The sequence below is a fragment of the Podarcis cretensis genome (assembly GCF_951804945.1).
Source record: "Podarcis cretensis genome assembly, chromosome: 6".
NCBI classification, from domain to species: Eukaryota; Metazoa; Chordata; class Lepidosauria; order Squamata; family Lacertidae; genus Podarcis; species Podarcis cretensis.
The window spans coordinates 25,686,083-25,705,657 of record NC_137175.1 but is presented as its reverse complement, the minus strand read 5'-3'; positions in this window follow the sequence as shown (position 1 = coordinate 25,705,657).

Below are 19,575 nucleotides of genomic sequence, written 5' to 3'. Positions count from 1 at the left end.
TTTAAAGTACTTGAAAGAAATGCAGTTAGAAAGTTTGCTGATCACAGTTGTCTTTCAGTTCGTGAGAGCCACACACACAAAAACACACCACTGAATCTATGCCTAGGTCTTTTCTGCTTAACTTGATATTTTTATAATCTAATTTCTACAATAGAATTGTGGCAGACCCCAGGGGAGATTTTTTTTTTTTTTTTAAAAAAAAGATATAGCAGAACTAAAACAGATTCTCTCATATTTGTAAGCAACAAAACCCTTCTCTCACACTTTTGGCAGTTTTAGAGAGTGTCTTCAGATGGGCCAAAGTTTCACTCATTTTACCTAGGAGATATCACAAAAATCACAACGGCAGCTACACAACCTTTTGTCCTCCAACCTGTCTGGCTGATGGGCTGCCTAGGCAGTGACAACAGCAGGCACAATGGCAGCTGCAATAACCTTCTGCACCCATCTGACCTGCATTCTCCCTCATTTATCCAGAGTGAGGGTAATGTGAAGTATACAGGAAGTGTTGTCTTTACTCAGAACAGCCTATGTTTTTCCTAAGTGGAAGCATTCAGACTTTGTTCTGACCACTGTACACAAAGTTTGCTAGTTTGCATCACTCCACATTACTTTTGCACATTTAATTAGTTAATTAGCACAGATGTACATTTACCAATTCTCAGGCCAAAAAGAAGCATCTTGATCACATGATTATATTATATATATATATATATATATATATATATATATATATATATATATATGGATAATAGATATCTCCAAAATGGTACCTTCACAAAATTCAATTATTGCAAATTCCTTTCTGAAAAGTTTGGATCTGCACCTTATGGTGGAGCATAGATCAAAATCAAGCTATTCAACAGATTTAGCCATTTAAATGACCAACTTATTCTGTGGGGAAAACTATGTATATATTATGAAAATACACAGCCAAATACACATTTCCTTCCCAAAATATACTTGTTAATGTGAAATCAGACTGGAGTCATGAGTTATATGCTGCCCAGGATGACTGGGGTATTTTGGGGGAAGTTTTGTTGGGAATTTTTGCTGCTGTTACTGATATTGTTATTTCTGTATCTTTATTTTTATGTGGAAATTTTTCAGTTTGGCTATGTTGTTTTTGATGTGTTTTATTTATTTTTATGACTGCTTCGCTATGCTTGTAATTAGGTAAATCTTTTTATTTTGTATGCCGCCTTGAATATTAATTTAGCTATGGAAAGACGGCATGCAAATAAAATGATGATGATGATGACCAGAAGCAAGTGCCATCCACAGTCACACTAAAATGAGGAAGGGATTTGCTTGTTTAATATTGTTGGAAAAAGTCTCTGAAACCTTATTGTTTATCAATGCATGTGTGACAGAGGAACAACAGCCATGCAGTCACATCAGCTTAACTTTCACACATATACACACCATCTCTCATGCCTGCCCTCTGAACCACAGACTAAATTTTAGCCACTTGCCTTCTGGCTTCAACATTCATGACAGAAAAACCAAAGAGGAAAAACCACTTGGCTATTTTCTTTCACTTCAGTGCTTGTTTATCGTTCCTGATTTTTCATGCTCTGGACAGTTGACAAAGCAAGAAAGTGCCTCTGAGGCTAAAGGAACATTGCCACACCAGATAACCTCATTCTCGTGTATTCTTGTCAGTCATCTGGGTTCAACACACTCCCCTGCTTTGAAATGGAGAAGTCTGGCTCTGCATCTGCAAAGGCAGCCAACACACTAGCAAACCATATTCAGCTGTTTGAACACAGAGAGGGGTGGGAATGTGAATTTATTGCTGCTTGCTCCCTGTCCAGACAGGAACAAGGTGGCAACAGCACTGGTTGGTTTGACGCACTTGTACCAGGATCACAACACCCTAAATTTCATGTTGTGAAATGTGCCATTTCTCATAACGATGGGAACGGAGGCTGCGTGAAAAACGGCTGGCAGATTTCTTCAGTATCTTTGCAAAAGCATGTGCTTAGTGAGGGATGTTGTAATGGGAGGGTACCTCCCAAAAAGATTAAATGTGCATGTAGCAGAAATAATTAGTTTCATTCCTCTCCCCCAGCCCTTCCACACATGTTTGAGAGCTCATATTGGCCAGAAACCTGGATAATGTACTTGCGCATAAAGTCTGATTGTATCCCCCCCCTCCCCATTAATGGTAATCAAGGGGAAATTTTATAGTGGCCATTTTAGGGGTCAGGAGGCATTATTGTAGGCCTAAACAGATGGGATAAAGAAAGTGAGTGGAAAATAAAGTGGGAGTCTGGGACAAGCATTGCTGGTTATGGGGACTTGCAACAAGGAAGGTTCAAGCTAATCTGTTCAGAAGTTTTTGAAGTGCTTCCACACACTGAATGCCAAATGATTTAAAGTCTTTTTAACCTGTTGTAGAGATCAAGTTAATTTAGAGGTTTGCTATTAACTATGTCACAGCTTGGAGCTGGGTTAGGGATGTTGCAACAGAAGTCCAACGGAAATAGAAACAGGAGGAGAAATTGTCAGTTTCGCTTATTTGTCCCATGTCTGGAATAGACAGCAATCCAGTGAATACGATCCGTTGCGGCTGCTTTCAGTCTGCACATGATAACACATAAGGTGTTCCCCATCTGCGCTGAGTTTCCTTTGCACTAAAATGACTGTGGTGGAATTACATAATGACAATGTAAGCAATGTAATTAATTCTTTAAATGATGTAATTTTGCCACAGCAGACAGCGAGACAGATGACATAGTTTTGAGCAGAAGATGAGCCACCTTTAAAGTAAGGCAAAGCTTTTAGCATATTGACACCAGTGCTCTGGAGCACCATTCCCATGGAATCAGATAATTCTGATATTTCTCCACCTGCTGAAAACCTTTCTGTTTCGTCATGTTTTAGTGAATTAATGTGATGCAATAGGTGCCTTTTCTCCTGTATTTTACAGTTGTATAAAGAGTGCTATGTGAAACAGCGCTAACAGTATCAAACACTGCTAGTTTAGGAGTATCATGCAGATGAAAAAATTGTTACCTAAGTAGAATCTACACACATCTAAAAACTGTTCTGAAAATGCTTTTTCTTTTTAAAAAAAGTTTTTAAAAATACAGTACATTACATTTTCCCATAAGGCTCACCATCACCATCTAGTTTCACACTGTATATTGCACTTAAAACACACTCAAAACGTTTTATTTGCAGCTATATAGCTGAGTCCCTACACTGATGTCTGTTTCAGCAGAGCATTCTTATAGCAAAAGCTTTACCCTCCTCCCCACCCACTTTATAGGATCATTTGATGAGATTGCAACTCATACATATATATGATCTCACATATACATTATGTCTATTCTGTCTGACATGATGCATTTGTGCTGTGATGTTCTGCTGCTTTGCCATATGAAAAAGAAAACCACTGAAATTAGGTAGCCTGATTCTGAAGTTAAAATTGGGTGAGGGCGGGGGTGGGAGAGTATGAGAATAAATGGGAGAAAGGAAAGCTCAGGCCTACTGAAGGCAGTCTGCCAATTGTGGTGATAAGGCTGGAATTAGTTCCTAACCTCTATTGTTTATGTTTCCCCAGTTCATTCCTGGAAATATCCAGAAAGAGGAGAGAGATGATGGGGGTGGCAGCCCTTTCTCTTAACATGAATAGGCTTGTGGTTGTGTTGTAAGAACCAAAACAAAAGCCTAAAGCAAATCACTTACTCTCTCTTGTCTGTCACTGTCTGATTTTCCAGCTCCCTAAGAGACTCTCCGCTGCAAGAGACATTGTTTCATCTGTGGGCTTTAAATACTATCATTCCCAGTTCTTAGCTTTGTGGACACACACACACACACACACACACCACAGAGCAAAGATTCTCAGACAAGATCTTAACTGCTGTTGTACATCTAAAACCCACTATTGGCAATTTGGAGCAAGCATTTTTAAATGTTACTGGTGTAATGGTTCCTCTTTAAATTGGAACAACATGGCACACAGCATTAGAGCCAGCTGTGATCCAAATTATACTGGCACAGTGCCCAGTCTCTAAATAATCTCATTGTAAGGGCCACCTCACATAGATATTGGGCAAATCTAGCAGGTGAGATATATGCTGGATTGCTTTTTGCTTTCTGGCCACGTTGACACAACATTTATTTATTTATTTTTAACCCTCTTATATCACTTGAACAGTCATGGCTTCCCCTGAAGAATCCTGGAAACTGTAGTTTGTAGTGGTAAATGATATGCTTCACAAAGTTCAATTCCTGACTTGTTCAGATAGGACTGGAAAACAGAAAACAGGAGAAATCCTGGACAATCAACTGCCCATCAGTGTGAACTGTACTAAGATAGATGGACCAAAAGTCTGATGGTGTAAGACAGTTTCCTATGAGAATCTATTGTTTCTGTGTGCCAGGCTTCAGACGTTCAAAGTAATCATGAAGATGCTTCTCTTGACATTGAAAAGTCGCAGCCAGCTTCTGCTGTCTAAGAGAAAACCTCCCGAATGTCGCTAACAATGCTACACAAGAAAGCGCAATACATCTCAAAGTACAGACCTTTATGCTAAGGGATGTGCATGGGCATTCTGCATATGTGTGAATGAGTCCATGAATATATGAATATGTGTATGTTTTCTGAGTGTGGGTGTGTGCACATGTTTATGTATGTCTGCAAGAATGAGGGAAAGGGATCCATGTCTTTTGCTTTGGTCACACTCACTGCCTGTGGGAGGGCCTTCAACCGTCTGAGCCCTCTTGCAGTACGCCAGCACGTCAGAAGGTGAGCCACAGTGGGATGCAGCCATTGGTCTGAGAAAGGTTCCTTACGCCATGGTTTAAGACCCCTAAACCATCTCAGATTTGGAGAGTCCCTGGGGCTTGAGGGACTGAAGAATGTCGGGAAGAAAAGCCCCACCAGGTCTTCTCAATCCCCTCTTGCCATCTGATCCTGTTAGGGCACAAAACTGTTTGACAGCAGAAGTGATAAAATAAGAGAGAGTTCTATCTCCTCTTGCAGCTACTTCCATTTTTATCAGGAGCCTCAAAATGGGGCTGCTGCACATCCTGAGAAGTCTGGTAATAGATGAACTTCAGATCCGTTCCAACCCTACAATTCTAAGCTGAAGCCTAATCTTCTGAGAGACCCCTACTGAGGCCAATGATCAATGGGAAAACAATCAACTTGTTAAAACAAATATAAAGGCTAAAGTGCAGGGTCTGTGGCCACAGCAAGCCTCGTTCTTTCCAAATCACCTGCCAGTTCTAGACCTTCTGAACTTTGCTTGTTTGGCTAGTGGGTGGTGTTTGATTTCTTTGTGTTTTGGAGTTTGTAGGTCCGTGCATTGTTGACACCCAGGGCTGCATCTGTGTGTATCGCTGCAGGAGCTGGTCAGTCTCCAGTCCAACTACGTTTTCCCCTTTCAGAGGTTTTGCCCTTAACCGGGAGAGAAATGTTGTCTGTTTGTTTAAGTGAGATATCCATGTACGCCTGGAGATCCAGGTCATTTTAAATGTAACACAACTCCTATTTCCTATTAAAGGATGAGAGGATGTGGAGTTGGGGGAAGGGGGATGCCTGTCCACTGTCTCTGATGTGCTGCCAATTGTTGAAGAAGATTCAATTTGCTGGAAAAGAGCTCCAGTGGTGACAGAGAATTAGGGCCTATTGCTGCTCCCATTAAAGTCAATGGGAGATTTACCTTTGACTTGAAAGCATGAAACAGCCCAGCTTTTTGGTCAATATTATGAAGTTTATACCCTTGGTAGCATGGAATGGAAAGGCTGGGGTGGATAAGGTGTTTCAGAATCTAAAGGGATAGGAAATTGATTACAGAGAACAAGCCATCACACTAGACTTGAACTTGTGGGTGTTTGTTAAGGAATTGTGATCAGGCAGAGATGCCATCAGCAATGTAGGAAGGATGTAGAAACAACTCTTTTATATAATCTAATAGTAACAGCAAGATCTCTGTATCTTTCTGGCAGACATACCTACATACATGCTGAGATCACTCTCAGGTGGTTTCACCTTGTGTGTGTGTGGACACAAGCTAGGCTCTTTGATAATCAAAATATTAATTTTGAGGGAAGCAAGGACCACATGGTACCTAAGCCTATATGTTGTTCAGTAATTTGCATAGAATACAGAAGGGTTTCAGTGGAGCCACAAGGGATCCTTTGGGGGCCTAATGTATCCTCACTTGCAAGATAATTCCACACATTTTGGATTGATTGAAGCAAGAAAGAGCTATATAGTGAAGCTCAATTGTACATTTGCTGCAGTAAAACAACATCAATAGTGTAGGCAAAAGTATTTTAAATCCTTACTGAACCCAAATTGGCATGGTCTCCTCATAAAGGCACTGGAAAATGTCATTTTGAAGCTGTTAAACAACCATCACAATCTGGGGAATATTTTAAAATGGATAGAGTGTTTTAAAATGGACAGAATCCTCTCTTTTCTCAGATTAGGAATGTCAAAATAACAATTGAAATGACAATTTTCCTTTCAATACAGGATGCTGGTTTATTTTGACATTTCTAAATGAAGCCAATTCACAAGTTTTCATTTCATAGTGCCTTTCTCTGTGTGTTTCAAAGTTTTGATTTTTATCCCAGTTCAAGAAATAATGAATTCCAAATTACTGGAAGATTTTAGAGAGCACTGGGTGTTTGCATCCTCCCCACACCAATTTTATTATTGTCCTGTGCTTTGGTTCATATTTACTGAGTGAATTCCACCATAACAGGGCAACCTTAATTGAGATCCTATTTATTTTATGTTTTAAATCTCTTTAGGAGCTTTTGCAGCATAGAGGCAGTGTCTTGTAGTGGTTAAGAGAGGTGGACTCGTAATCTGGTGAACTGGGTTCACGTCCCCGCTCCTCCACATGCAGCTGCTGGGTGACCTTGGGCTAGTGACACTTCTCTGAAATCTCTCAGCCCCACTCACCTCACAGAGTGTTTGTTGTGGGGGAAGAAGGGAAAGGAGAATGTTAGCCGCTTTGAGACTCCTTCGGGTAGTGATAAAGTGGGATATCAAATCCAAACTCCTCCTCCCCTTCTTCTTCTTCTTCTTCTTCTTCTTCTTCTTCTTCTTCTTCTCCTCCTCCTCCTCCTCCTCCTCCTCCTCAAGATGACTTACAGATAGCTGAGTGGAAATTTGAACCCAGGACTCCTGGGCCCTAGTTAGCCCAACACTCTAACCACTACACTACACTGGCTTTTCATGTTGCCCTTGTCATGGGTTTCTTGTGGGCTGGGAGAGTAAGTTGTTTGCTGAGACCATTCTAATTCCTGGACCCAACAGATGTTAAAATCTAAGGAAGGATTCAAATTGTTGAAATAGCCAGACAAGTCTCTTTGTAATAGCCCTTTGAGGGACACGGGGGGCGCTGTGGGTCAAACCTCAGTGCCTAGGACTTGCCGATCGCATGGTCGGCGGTTCGAATCCCCACGGCGGGGTGAGCTCCCATCTTTCGGTCCCAGCTCCTGCCCACCTAGCAGTTCGAAAGCACCCCCAAAGTGCAAGTAGATAAATAGGTACCGCTTTATAGCGGGATGGTAAATGGCGTTTCCGTGTGTTGCGCTGGTGCTGGCTCGCCAGAGCAGCTTCGTCACGCTGGCCACGTGACCCGGAAGTGTCTTCGGACGGCGCCGGCTCACGGCCTCTAGAGCGAGATGAGCACGCAACCCTAGAGTCGGACACGACTGGCCCGTACAGGCAGGGGTACCTTTACCTTTTCCTCTTAATAGCCCTTTGAGTATGGGCCATTAAGGTAACAAATAAACGTGGCTCTTTGCCAGATTACAAATGGGTGCCCCCTCCCTCCCTCAACCCACTGGTAGGAGGGATAAGACAAAGGAGTTGCATACATGTAAGCTAGAAGCTGGAGGAGAAGCAGGCTGAAGCTTGTGAGGAAGAGCCACGCCAGATTTCTGTTCAAATTCAAGGCTGTGGCTGTGGTAGAAGCAAGCCCCTCTTGGGGTGTTAATGCGGTGAACCCCTCCATCACAGGTTCAGCTTGCATATATGTGCAAATAAGCCTTAAACATAAAGACATCACATTCTCCACTGTCCCTCATTCCGAAGGAAACATGAACCCTGGACTGGTGACTGGAACCCCTGGAATATTGTACCGCTCAGAGATTGGGGTAGTGAGCCACACACTAGTATATACAGCCTTATGATAGCAATATCTGCTGTGTTCCTCAACTGAATATCCTTGTGAAAATTTATCACTGGTGGAATTCTCCCCATTTTTTAAAAGAAGTGTGTCTTTCATTCCAAGTCTAGTTTCACATTGCAAATCTGCCTGCCCCAAACATCCGCTAAGAAAATTCCTTTAAAGCAAGAGAAGGAAAGGAACAAAAACCTTGTTAACAAAGCTGAATACCACCCACTCATATTCAACAAACCCTGGGTTAAAACCAAGTCTATGTTTTGAGGACTGCAATCCTTGATGGCCTCCGCATGCCCGAAATGGATCACCCACAAGACAGACCACAGTTTTCATGTTTGCTTTTAGCGGTCCAGTAATTGGTAAATAAGGACTGTATGGTCATCAAACTAACTGTAATTCATATTTTTCTTGCCAGAACAACACAGAGGTGAATGTGTATTTTCAGAAATAACAAGTGTGTGTGTGTGCGCGCGCGCGCACGCACACACAAATATTTTTGGGAAAACAAGGAAAGCAACCAATACATTTATCTTCAAGAATAGCCTCATCAACCTAAAGCTCTTGAGTAGGCTGGGGCTCATGGTAGCTGTAGTCCAAAATTTCTGGAGGGCTACAGGTTAGAGAATGCTACTCAAGAAAAGAACATTGGGTGGTATTCAACACTGTGCCAAGGAGATTATTCCAACAATACAAACATCTCTGCTTGCCAAATGGAATGGTCTCCTCTCTTCTCCCCTGCATGCAATTCTGGTGTTTGCCTGACACACACAAACCCAATTCGTAGATTTGGCGAGGACTAGGGGGGCGCTGTAGGTTAAACCACAGAGCCTAGGACTTCCCAATCAGAAGGTCGGCGGTTCGAATCCCTGCGACAGGGTGAGCTCCTGTTTGCCGGCTCCCTCAGCCAATAAAGCGAGATGAGTGCTGCAACCCCAGAGTCGGACACTTTACCTTTACCTTAGGGGGGCACAGAGTGAGAGGAGAGGGGGCAACATCCTGTAGCACTGGTCTGGGAAAGGCATCCCCCCCTACCCTTCCTTAAATTCAGGGAAAGTGAGAGAAATCAGGCTTCTGATATACCACACAGTCAGGAAAGGGGTGGTAGTGTGTCTCAGTTTTGCTGAAAACAGAACAGCTTACAAAGCAGAGAGACATCTAGTATGCCAAAAATTGGGAACTCATCCCCTAAAAATTTGGAAATAAGTACTATCGTTTTAATTGAAATACACCACTTTTCATCATTGTGGGTGACCTGCTTCAGGTGGAACACAGGGAGAGTAGCTGAGAGTTAACAAGGGTAGCCTAAAATCAGTCTTGCAGCAGGGGCAGTACAAAAACCAAGGTCAAGAAGCGGTGACTAACTTGACAACATTGGGGAAGTAGTGAAGTGATGTCATTCCAGCACTCTGTGCCTGGGATCAGGGGCGTAGGAAGGGGGGGGGTGCAGTGGGTGTGGGTCACCCAGGGTGTCACCACTGAGGGGGGTGACAAAATGCCAAAAATATGTCTTTTTAAAATAAGAAATTCCCATCGCTGAAAAAAGGTTTTAAGTGCTTATGCTCACCATGTTAAGTAAATAAACCAGAAAATAACACTTGCAACTGTAAATATCTTATTTTCCTTCTTTTAATAATTTCAATGTGTGTGGGGGACATGGCAAGAAATTTTCCACACTGGGTACCACCTGACCTTGCTACGCCACTGCCTGGGATGGAAGGCTTTGAAACCTTCACAGGGAACACACCCAGAAGCCATGTATGTAGCTGACTCAGCCTCCATCTTCAGCAGCCTGTGTTCCCAAGGGTTCAATGGCCACTCAGCATCCACCTCTGATTCCAAGAAGGGGTGCCATGAGGGAGAAGTTAGTTTGCCATTTCCTCTGCAAACACTAGATCACTCTGCCTCATAGCCTCTCAACAGAGGCTATGTCTCCTTGTTATTTTTGCTCAGAGAGTGCCAGGCCATCCTTCAAGGAGGATTCCTCCAGTGGAGGCATGACAGTTGAAGAGGCTGTGACCTGTGTTCTTGCTTAGATTTGCTGACCAGGTGGAAACTGTTGATGGGCAACGTTAAGGCCCGTTCTCTCCCATTCTACAATCTGTTCTCCTTAACCTTAGACTGGGCTGTTTTAAATAGAGGACTATCCTCTGGTAGCCCTTTACATAGAGGACTGTCCTTTGTCAATCATCCTGAAGATATTCTACTCCATGGCTCATTGTTGGGGGAGAGGGGGCAATGCATTAGCATCAATGAAACTCATTGTGATGTCGCAGTCAAGATCCCACTCCTACTCAGCGGAAGTGCAGTCTCGTTGGAAGAATCACAGATTTGGGCTGAATACTGAACCCAGCCTAAACTTGTGGAATAATAATCTTGGTGATGCTTTTGTGTGAAAAGTCCTTATTCTATCAAGGCTGTGCTAGCAACAATGGCCAATATCAGGGTTGGGGTGGGTTTTTTAAAATCCTTGGCTATGAAATTATTTGGGAAATGTGCTTTCTCTATGCGAGGCTGCCTCCTACAGATGGTGACTTGAGCTTCTTGTGGACACATGTAAAGGAGCCGAGAGTGGGGGGGGGGGGGATGCTAGCGAAACAGTTGAATGGGTTGGAAAGGAAATAGCGCAGAACCATTGTGACACTCCTGGATCTGATAACCACAAGCAGATATCTGGCAACCTTCCCTGTTTCAGCCTGTCTCGGTGTTTCCTTTGTCCATGGCTTTCTGCCCAGAAATTCTGAATTCTCTTTTCCTCTGTCAGTATGAACCCATCTACAGGTTCAGCAGACCTGCTCTCAATCATCATAACATTATTCTCTACACCCATTGGTTCTCTCTTGGCTTCCATCCATGCCCCACCAACCCCCTAGCCTTTGTGAAAGGAACAAGTTACAAGTCTGCCTTTTTCTGCCTGCCTTTCTTTCTTTCTTTCTTTCTTTCTTTCTTTCTTTCCCCCTTCTTCCTTTCCTGTTATATATGGTGCATGAAAAGATGCTGAATCGAAAACATATTAATGGGACCATAGCCACTGGTAAAATGAAGCCAGTAGCACTGTGTATGTGAGTGAGAGTGTGTGTTTAAAAAATCCTACAACTTGGAAAAGCATATCTTTGTCTAACTAGATGCCAGTTCTTCTAGGTCCCACAAAGCAACTTTTCAACATTGCTTCCTCTGAACAAGCAGTGAAATAAAATGCCAGCACAGTGGGTACATGCCTCTGACAAGATTTGTGTTTTTGGGAGCATACAAGCTGCATAAACTGTGGTGTATCTGTGTTTTTCTTTCTCCCCTCCCATTTGCTGAAAGCAAAGGAGAAACCACCTTTGATGTGCTTTGAGTTCTGTTATTTATTTATTTCCCTTCACTGCACTCCTAAAAGGCATCATTAAATTATCTCATTTGTGTCCCTTCTATGTCTTTTCTGGCTCAAACCTCTTTGCAATAACAAGGACATAAAACAAACTTGAGGCTAAATTTGTTTGCTATCTCTCTCTTCCTTCTTTGCTATAGATATGTGAATATTTAGGACTGTTAGTATTTGTGTTTTTAACATTCACATACACCCTCTCCTCCCTTTATATGTTTGTATCATGGGAAGAACTTATTTTTGATGATCATATAAAATGTTGACCTGCCCAAACATTATATGATGAGAACTTTCCAAACACATGGTTCCCAGCAGTTTAGATTAGCAGCGCCGCCTAACTTCACATGGCTATTCCCTGTCAGATGATTACTTAAGAATGGACAGATCAGTCTGTTTCCAGTCCATGGAATTTGTGTGTGGATTCACCTCAGTAGTCCATTTCATTCTATTTTGTCATTAAACTTTCTGAGAAAATAAACAAATAGAAACTCTGTCTTCCTTTGAAATTTGTATGTTTCTGAATTTTGCAATGCACTTCTGGAGCAAAGTAATGTGTACTCCCAAAAATGCACTTAACTGTGGCAAGGTATGTGTAAAATGTGTATTCTGGTGAAAATTGTTCAATTCAAAAATTCATTACATAATGGAAAAGTAATTTGCAAAAATCTGTATTTTAAGTGAAATTGCATAAAAATGTGTATATTAGAGAAAATTTGCAATAAAATGCTGGTGAATTTTCATGAGGACATTTTTAAAATGCAAACTGATGCAAAAATGTGGAAAGCTAAACTTAACTGTGGGGAAATGAAGGAACTAACACTGACAGATTCAACCATCCCTACTTAGAGATGAGGAGGGAAAACTGTGGGCTGGCAGATGTATGAGGATTTCCATCATCCTTAATAATTGGCCATGCTGACTGGGGCTTCTGGGAATCAGAGACCAACAATTGCTGAAGGTTGACAGGTTTCCAACCCACCTTAGAGGCCACTCACATCCCAGATATCCACATTTCCATTTTGTGTTGGCTCCATAGCACACACAAACAGGGGCAGCTTGAAAACAAATATTGCATGCAAATGTCATGTGAACAGCTCTCAGCTCAGTGACAGAAGTGTAAGGCTGCAATCCTATGCCCAGTTTCCTGGGAGTAAACCCTATTGAACTCAATGGGATTCACTTTTGAGTAGAATTGTGCTGCAGGAAAACACTGGAAATTAGTTGCACCAATGTGTCACATTCCATCTCCTGAACATAAGTCATGGACATGTTCAACTCAACTCCAAAGCAAAAGTCTCAGCCTATTAAATAATTATTTTGCTTTAGCAGAACACCAGGAACCGTAGAATGGTATTCCATTAAGATATATTCAGATTTGATGCAATTGAATTAATGAACATGACTAAGTACCATTAATTCCACCAAATCTACTCTGAGTAAACCTTAGTTGAATATCACCCACTGAGTTTGCAGCTTAATTCCAGGTTGTTTCTTGTTTTCAGTAACTGTGAACAAATCAGCAGATATTTATAGCTATATATAGCAATATTCCTAGTTAATTCAAGTCATTTTGCAATCACGCCTGTTTTTTTTCCTAATTTAGCCCACTTGCCCTTTGGCAAAGGCAAAGATTTACTTAGTGGACAAAAGAAAAACACATGTGACTCTTTTATGCTGTGACCACCACTACTTAGAATGTTTGTTTGTTATGAATCTAAGCATATTTTATTTGTGAGCAGGGAGGACATGGTCCCCTCCTCTTCGAAACTTTGTCTGACCTTTCTGGGATTTGAAAACACAAAGCGTTACTAAATCATGTTCCCGTTCTAGTAAGACTGGGCTGCCCCAATGTTGCTAATAGGTCCTTTTGAAATCTCCCAGGTCTTCAAAAAGTTCAAAACTGGGTTCACATATACGATATGATACATACTGAACAAAAGCTGTTACCAGGGGCAGGGGAGGAGTATGATTAGCTGTCCCCTTCCCAAGTCTATTCTTCAGTAAAGTAAAGGTAAAGGGACCCCTGACGATTAGGTCCAGTCATGACAGACTCTGGGGTTGCGGTGCTCATCTCACTGGCCGGCATACAGGAGCCGGCATACAGCTTCTGGGTCATGTGGCCAGCATGACTAAGCCGCTTCTGGCGAACCAGAGCAGCACACAGAAACAACGTTTACCTTCCTGCCAGAGCGGTACCTATTTATCTACTTGCACTTTGACGTGTTTTCGAACTGCTAGGTTGGCAGGAGTTGGGACCAGGCAACGGGAGCTCAACCCGTCACGGGGATTCAAACTGCCGACCTTCTGATCGGCAAGTCCTAGGCTCTGTGGTTTAACCCACAGCGCCACCCGCGTCTCATTCTTCAGTCCCATTCTTCAGCACCACAATCTATGAATATATATATATATAGAACATCTGCCTTGAATGCAGAAGGTCTCAGGTTCAACCCCTGGCACCTGCAGGTAGGACTGGGAGAGACTCCTGCCACTGCCAGGAAGTGCAGAATTCTAAGCTAGATGGACCAATAGTCTAACTCAGTATAAGACAGCTTCCTGTGTTCCTAAAGCATTATGTCTAGCATGTTAAGAAGAAAAACTTTGGTCCTGAAAGACCTACATTGGCTCCCAGTATGTTTCTGAGCACAATTCAAAGTGTTGGTGCTGACCTTTAAAGCCTTAATAGGCCTCGGCCCAGTATACCTGAAGGAGCGTCTCCACCCCCAGCATCCGTCCCAGACACTGAGGTCCAGCACTGGGGGCCTTCTGGTGATTCCCTCACTGCAAGAAGTGAAGCTACGGGGACCCAGTAGAGGGCCTTCTCGGTAGTGGCACCTGTCCTGTGGAACACCCTCCCACCATATGTCAAGGAAATCAACAACTATCTGACTTTTAGAAGACATCTGAAGGCAACCCTGTTTAGGGAAGTTTTTAATGTTTGATGTTTCATTGTGTTTTTAATATTCTGTTGGGAGCCGTCCAGAGTAGCTGGGGAGGCCCAGCCAGATGGGCGGGATATAAGTAATAAATTATTATTATTATTATTATTATTAGTAGTAGTAGTAGTAGTAGTAGTAGTAGTAGTATTCACACATTGCAGGCAATAGGACATGAACAGAGTCATGTTTATCAATAAGCACCAACAGAAGTCACATTCATGCATCCTTCAGATGTGATTCGGCATCAGGTATTGTGAGGCATGGGCACACATAGGCAAGCACTGCCCCAATGTCTTTGTTTCTATCTGCTCTGCGCCCCCGCCCCCCCGGGCAATCTTCCCATGTGGACTGGGAAGGTCTAAAGGAGGTTCCTATGCACATTCAGCTGAGGATGCTTAGAAGTCTCCCTGAGATAGAATTATAGAATCATAGAATCATAGAATTGGAAGAGACCACAAGGGCCATCGAGTCCAACCCCCTGCCAAGCAGGAAACACCATCAGAGCACTCCTGACATATGGTTGTCAAGCCTCTGCTTAAAGACCTCCAAAGAAGGAGACTCCACCACACTCCTTGGCAGCAAATTCCACTGTCGAACAGCTCTTACTGTCAGGAAGTTCTTCCTAATGTTTAGGTGGAATCTTCTTTCTTGTAGTTTGGAACCATTGCTCCGTGTCCGCTTCTCTGGAGCAGCAGAAAACAACCTTTCTCCCTCCTCTATGTGACATCCTTTTATATATTTGAACATGGCTATCATATCACCCCCCTTCATGGATCACTGCCTTGCCGTGGCGAAGGGGCTTGAAGAACTCAGAGAAGCTATGAACTATGCCGAGCAGGGCACCCAAGATGAACAGGTCATAGTGGAGAGTTTTGACCAAACGTGATCCACCTGGAGGAGGAACCGGCAAACCACTCCAGTATCCCTGCCAAGAAAACTCCATGGACAAAGACAACAGGCATATAAAAGTTATGACGCTGGAAGATGAGCCCCTCAGGTTGGAAGGCGTCCAACATGCTACTGGGGAAGAGCGGAGGGCAAGTACAAGTAGATCCAGAGCTGATGAAGCGGCTGGGCCAAAGCCGAAAGGACGCTCAGTTGCGGATATGCCTGAAAGCGAAAGGAAAGTCCAATGCTGTAAAGAAAAATATTGCATAGGAACCTGGAATGTAAGAACCATGAACATGGGTAAGTTGGAGGTGGTCAAAAATGAGATGGCAAGAATAAATATTGACATCCTGGGCATCAGTGAACTAAAATGGATGGGAATGGGTGAATTCAGTTCGGATGACCATCATATCTACTACTGTGGGCAAGAAACCCGTAAAAGAAATGGAGTGGCCCTCATAGTCAACAAAAGAGTGGCAAAAGCTGTACTGGGATGCAATCTCAAAAATGATAGAATGATCTTGATACGAATCCAAGGCAGACCTTTTAACATCACAGTAATCCAAGTTTATGCACCAACTACTGGTGCTGAAGAAACTGAAATTGACCAATTCTATGAAGACTTACAACACCTTATAGAAGTGACACCAAAGAAGGATGTTCTTCTCATTATAGGGGATTGGAATGCTAAAGTAGGGAGTCAAGAGATAAAAGGAACAACTGGCAAGTTTGGCCTTGGAGATAAAAACGAAGCAGGGCAAAGGCTAATAGAGTTCTGTCAAGAGAACAAGCTGGTCATCACAAACACGCTTTTCCAACAACACAAGAGACGACTCTACACATGGACATCACCAGATGGGCAGCATCGAAATCAGATTGATTATATTCTCTGCAGCCAAAGATGGAGAAGCTCTATAAAGTCAGCAAAAACAAGGCCTGGAGCTGACTGTGGCTCAGATCATCAGCTTCTTATAGCAAAATTCAAGCTTAAACTGAAGAAAGTAGGAAAAACCACTGGGCCGGTAAGATACAATCTAAGTCAAATCCCTTATGAATACACAGTGGAAGTGAGGAACAGGTTTAAGGATTTAGATTTGGTGGACAGAGTGCCTGAAGAACTATGGATGGAGGCTCGTAACATTATACAGGAGGCAGCAACGAAAACCATCCCAATGAAAAGGAAATGCAAGAAAGCAAAGTGGCTGTCCAATGAGGCCTTACAAATAGCGGGGGAGAGAAGGCAAGCAAAATGCAAGGGAGATCATGAAACATACAGGAAATTGAATGCAGATTTCCAAAGAATAGCAAGGAGAGACAAGAAGACCTTCTTAAACAAGCAATGCAAAGAAATAGAGGAAAGCAATAGAATGGGAAGAACCAGAGATCTGTTCAAGAAAATTGGAGATATGAAAGGAACATTTCGTACAAAGATTTCCATAATAAAGGACAAAAGTGGAAAGGACCTAACAGAAGCAGAAGACATCAAGAAGAGGTGGCAAGAATACACAGAGGAATTATACCAGAAAGAAATGGATGTCTCATATACCCCAGGTAGTGTGGTTGCTGACCTTGAGCCAGACATCCTGGAGAGTGAAGTCAAATGGGCCTTAGAAAGCACTGCAAATAACAAGGCCAGTGGAAGTGATGGTATTCCAGCTGAACTATTTAAAATTTTAAAAGATGATGCTGTTAAGGTGCTACACTCAATATGCCAGCAAGTTTGGAAAACTCAGCAGTGGCCAGAAGATTGGAGAAGATCAGTCTACATCCCAATCCCAAAGAAGGGCAGTGCCAAAGAATGCTCCAACTATCGCACAATTGCACTAATTTCTCACGCTAGCAAGGTTATGCTTAAAATTCTACAAGGAAGGCTCAAGCAGTATGTGGACCGAGAACTCCCAGAAGTGCAAGCTGGATTTAGAAGAGGCAGAGGAACCAGAGACCAAATTGCAAACATGCGCTGGATTATGGAGAAAGCTAGAGAGTTCCAGAAAGACATTTACTTCTGCTTCATTGACTATGCAAAAGCCTTTGACTGTGTCAACCATGGCAAACTATGGCAAGTTCTTAAAGAAATGGGAGTGCCTGATCACCTCATCTGTCTCCTGAGAAATCTCTATGTGGGACAAGAAGCTACAGTTAGAACTGGATATGGAACAACTGACTGGTTCAAAATTGGGAAAGGAGTACGACAAGGCTGCATTTTGTCTCCCTGCTTATTTAACTTATATGCAGAATTCATCATGCGAAAGGCTGGGCTGGATGAATCCCTAGCCGGAATTAAGATTGCCGGAAGAAATATCAACAACCTCAGATATGCAGATGACACAACCTTGATGGCAGAAAGTGAGGAGGAATTAAAGAACCTTTTATTCAGGGTGAAAGAGGAGAGTGCAAAATATGGTCTGAAGCTCAACATCAAAAAAACGAAGATCATGGCTACTGGTCCCATCACCTCCTGGCAAATAGAAGGGGAAGAAATGGAGGCAGTGAGAGATTTTACTTTCTTGGGCTCCATGATCACTGCAGATGGTGACAGCAGCCACAAAATTAAAAGACGCCTGCTTCTTGGGAGAAGGGCAATGACAGGCCTAGACAGCATCTTGAGAAGTAGAGACATCACCTTGCCAACAAAGGTCCGTATAGTTAAAGCTATGGTTTTCCCAGTAGTGATGTATGGAAGTGAGAGCTGGACCATAAAGAAGGCTGATCGCCGAAGAATTGATGCTTTTGAATTATGGTGCTGGAGGAGACTCTTGAGAGTCCCATGGACTGCAAGAAGATCAAACCTCTCCATTCTGAAGGAAATCAGCCCTGAGTGCTCACTGGAAGGACAGATTGTGAAGCTGAGGCTCCAGTACTTTGGCCACCTCATGAGAAGAGAAGACTCCCTGGAGAAGACCCTGATGTTGGGAAAGATGGAGGGCACAAGGAGAAGGGGGCGACAGAGGACGAGATGGTTGGATAGTGTTTTCGAGGTTACCAGCATGAGTCTGACCAAGCTGCGGGGGGCAGTGGAGGACAGGAGTGCCTGGCGTTCTCTTGTCCATGGGGTCACGAAGAGTCGGACACGACTAAACGACTAAACAACAACATCATATCACCCCTTAACCTCCTCTTCTCCAGGCTAAACATGCCCAGCTCCCTTCGCCGTTCCTCATAAGCCATCCTTTCCAGGCCTTTGACCATTTTGGTTGCCCTCCTCTGATCAGGAACCTGGGATTATAGAGTTCTCATATCGTGTCCCCTCCCACTTTTTCCTCTGCCATCACACCTCCCACCTTCTCTTTGTGTCACTCTATCACTCTGAAATTAGACCAAGTGCCATGAACCACAAGTTGCTCCCCCAAGCTTCAGGGTGGAATAGACTGTGGGAGAATAAGGACAAGAATTTTGGATCTGACTCTAATATATGCTGACCTTTATCTTATTTTGTGGATATATGTAGTGTTACAGGAAGCATTAGTGGAGTTATGAAGTCTTTAGGAATACAAACATTGTTCATAAATGCTTCAGGCCTCCTTGCCAAGCCATCTGGTAGAAACCTGTTCTTATGCTCTTTCCATATCTCCATTACCTCTTCAGTTAGTCCATCTCACATCCCATAGCCCTCCCACCAACAGTCTTTAAACTGGTCCAGTGTTTTTAGCGGGGTGTAAATTTCTCCCAATAAATAATTTGATTGTGTAAATAACAACTCCCCCCCCCCCAATCCTGTGTGGGCCATAGCTGAGTGCTCCCGTTTGCCTGCAAAAGGCACAAAACTCAATTCCCAGCATCTCTAGCTAAATTGTTACGTAGCTGATGATGGGAAAGGCTGAGAACCTGGAGAATCAGCCCTGAGTTCTCACTGGAAGGACAGTTCCAATACTTTGGCCACCTCATGAGAAGAGAAGTCTCCCTGGAAAAGACCCTGATGTTGGGAAAGATGGTGGGCACAAGGAGAAGGGGATGACAGAGGACGAGGTGGTTGGATAGTGTTCTCGAAGCTACCAGCATGAGTTTGACCAAACTGTGGGAGGCAGTGGAAGACAGAAGTGCCTGGCGTGCTCCGGTCCATGGGGTCACGAAGAGTCAGACATGACTAAACGACTAAACCACAACAAATGAGTACCAAACTAGTGATCCGACTTAGCTTAAGGTAGCTTCTGGTGTTCATCATTCTTTGGTGCCGTTTACTTCCTGCCTACTGTTCAATCTCCAATCTGGGATTACGTAAGGC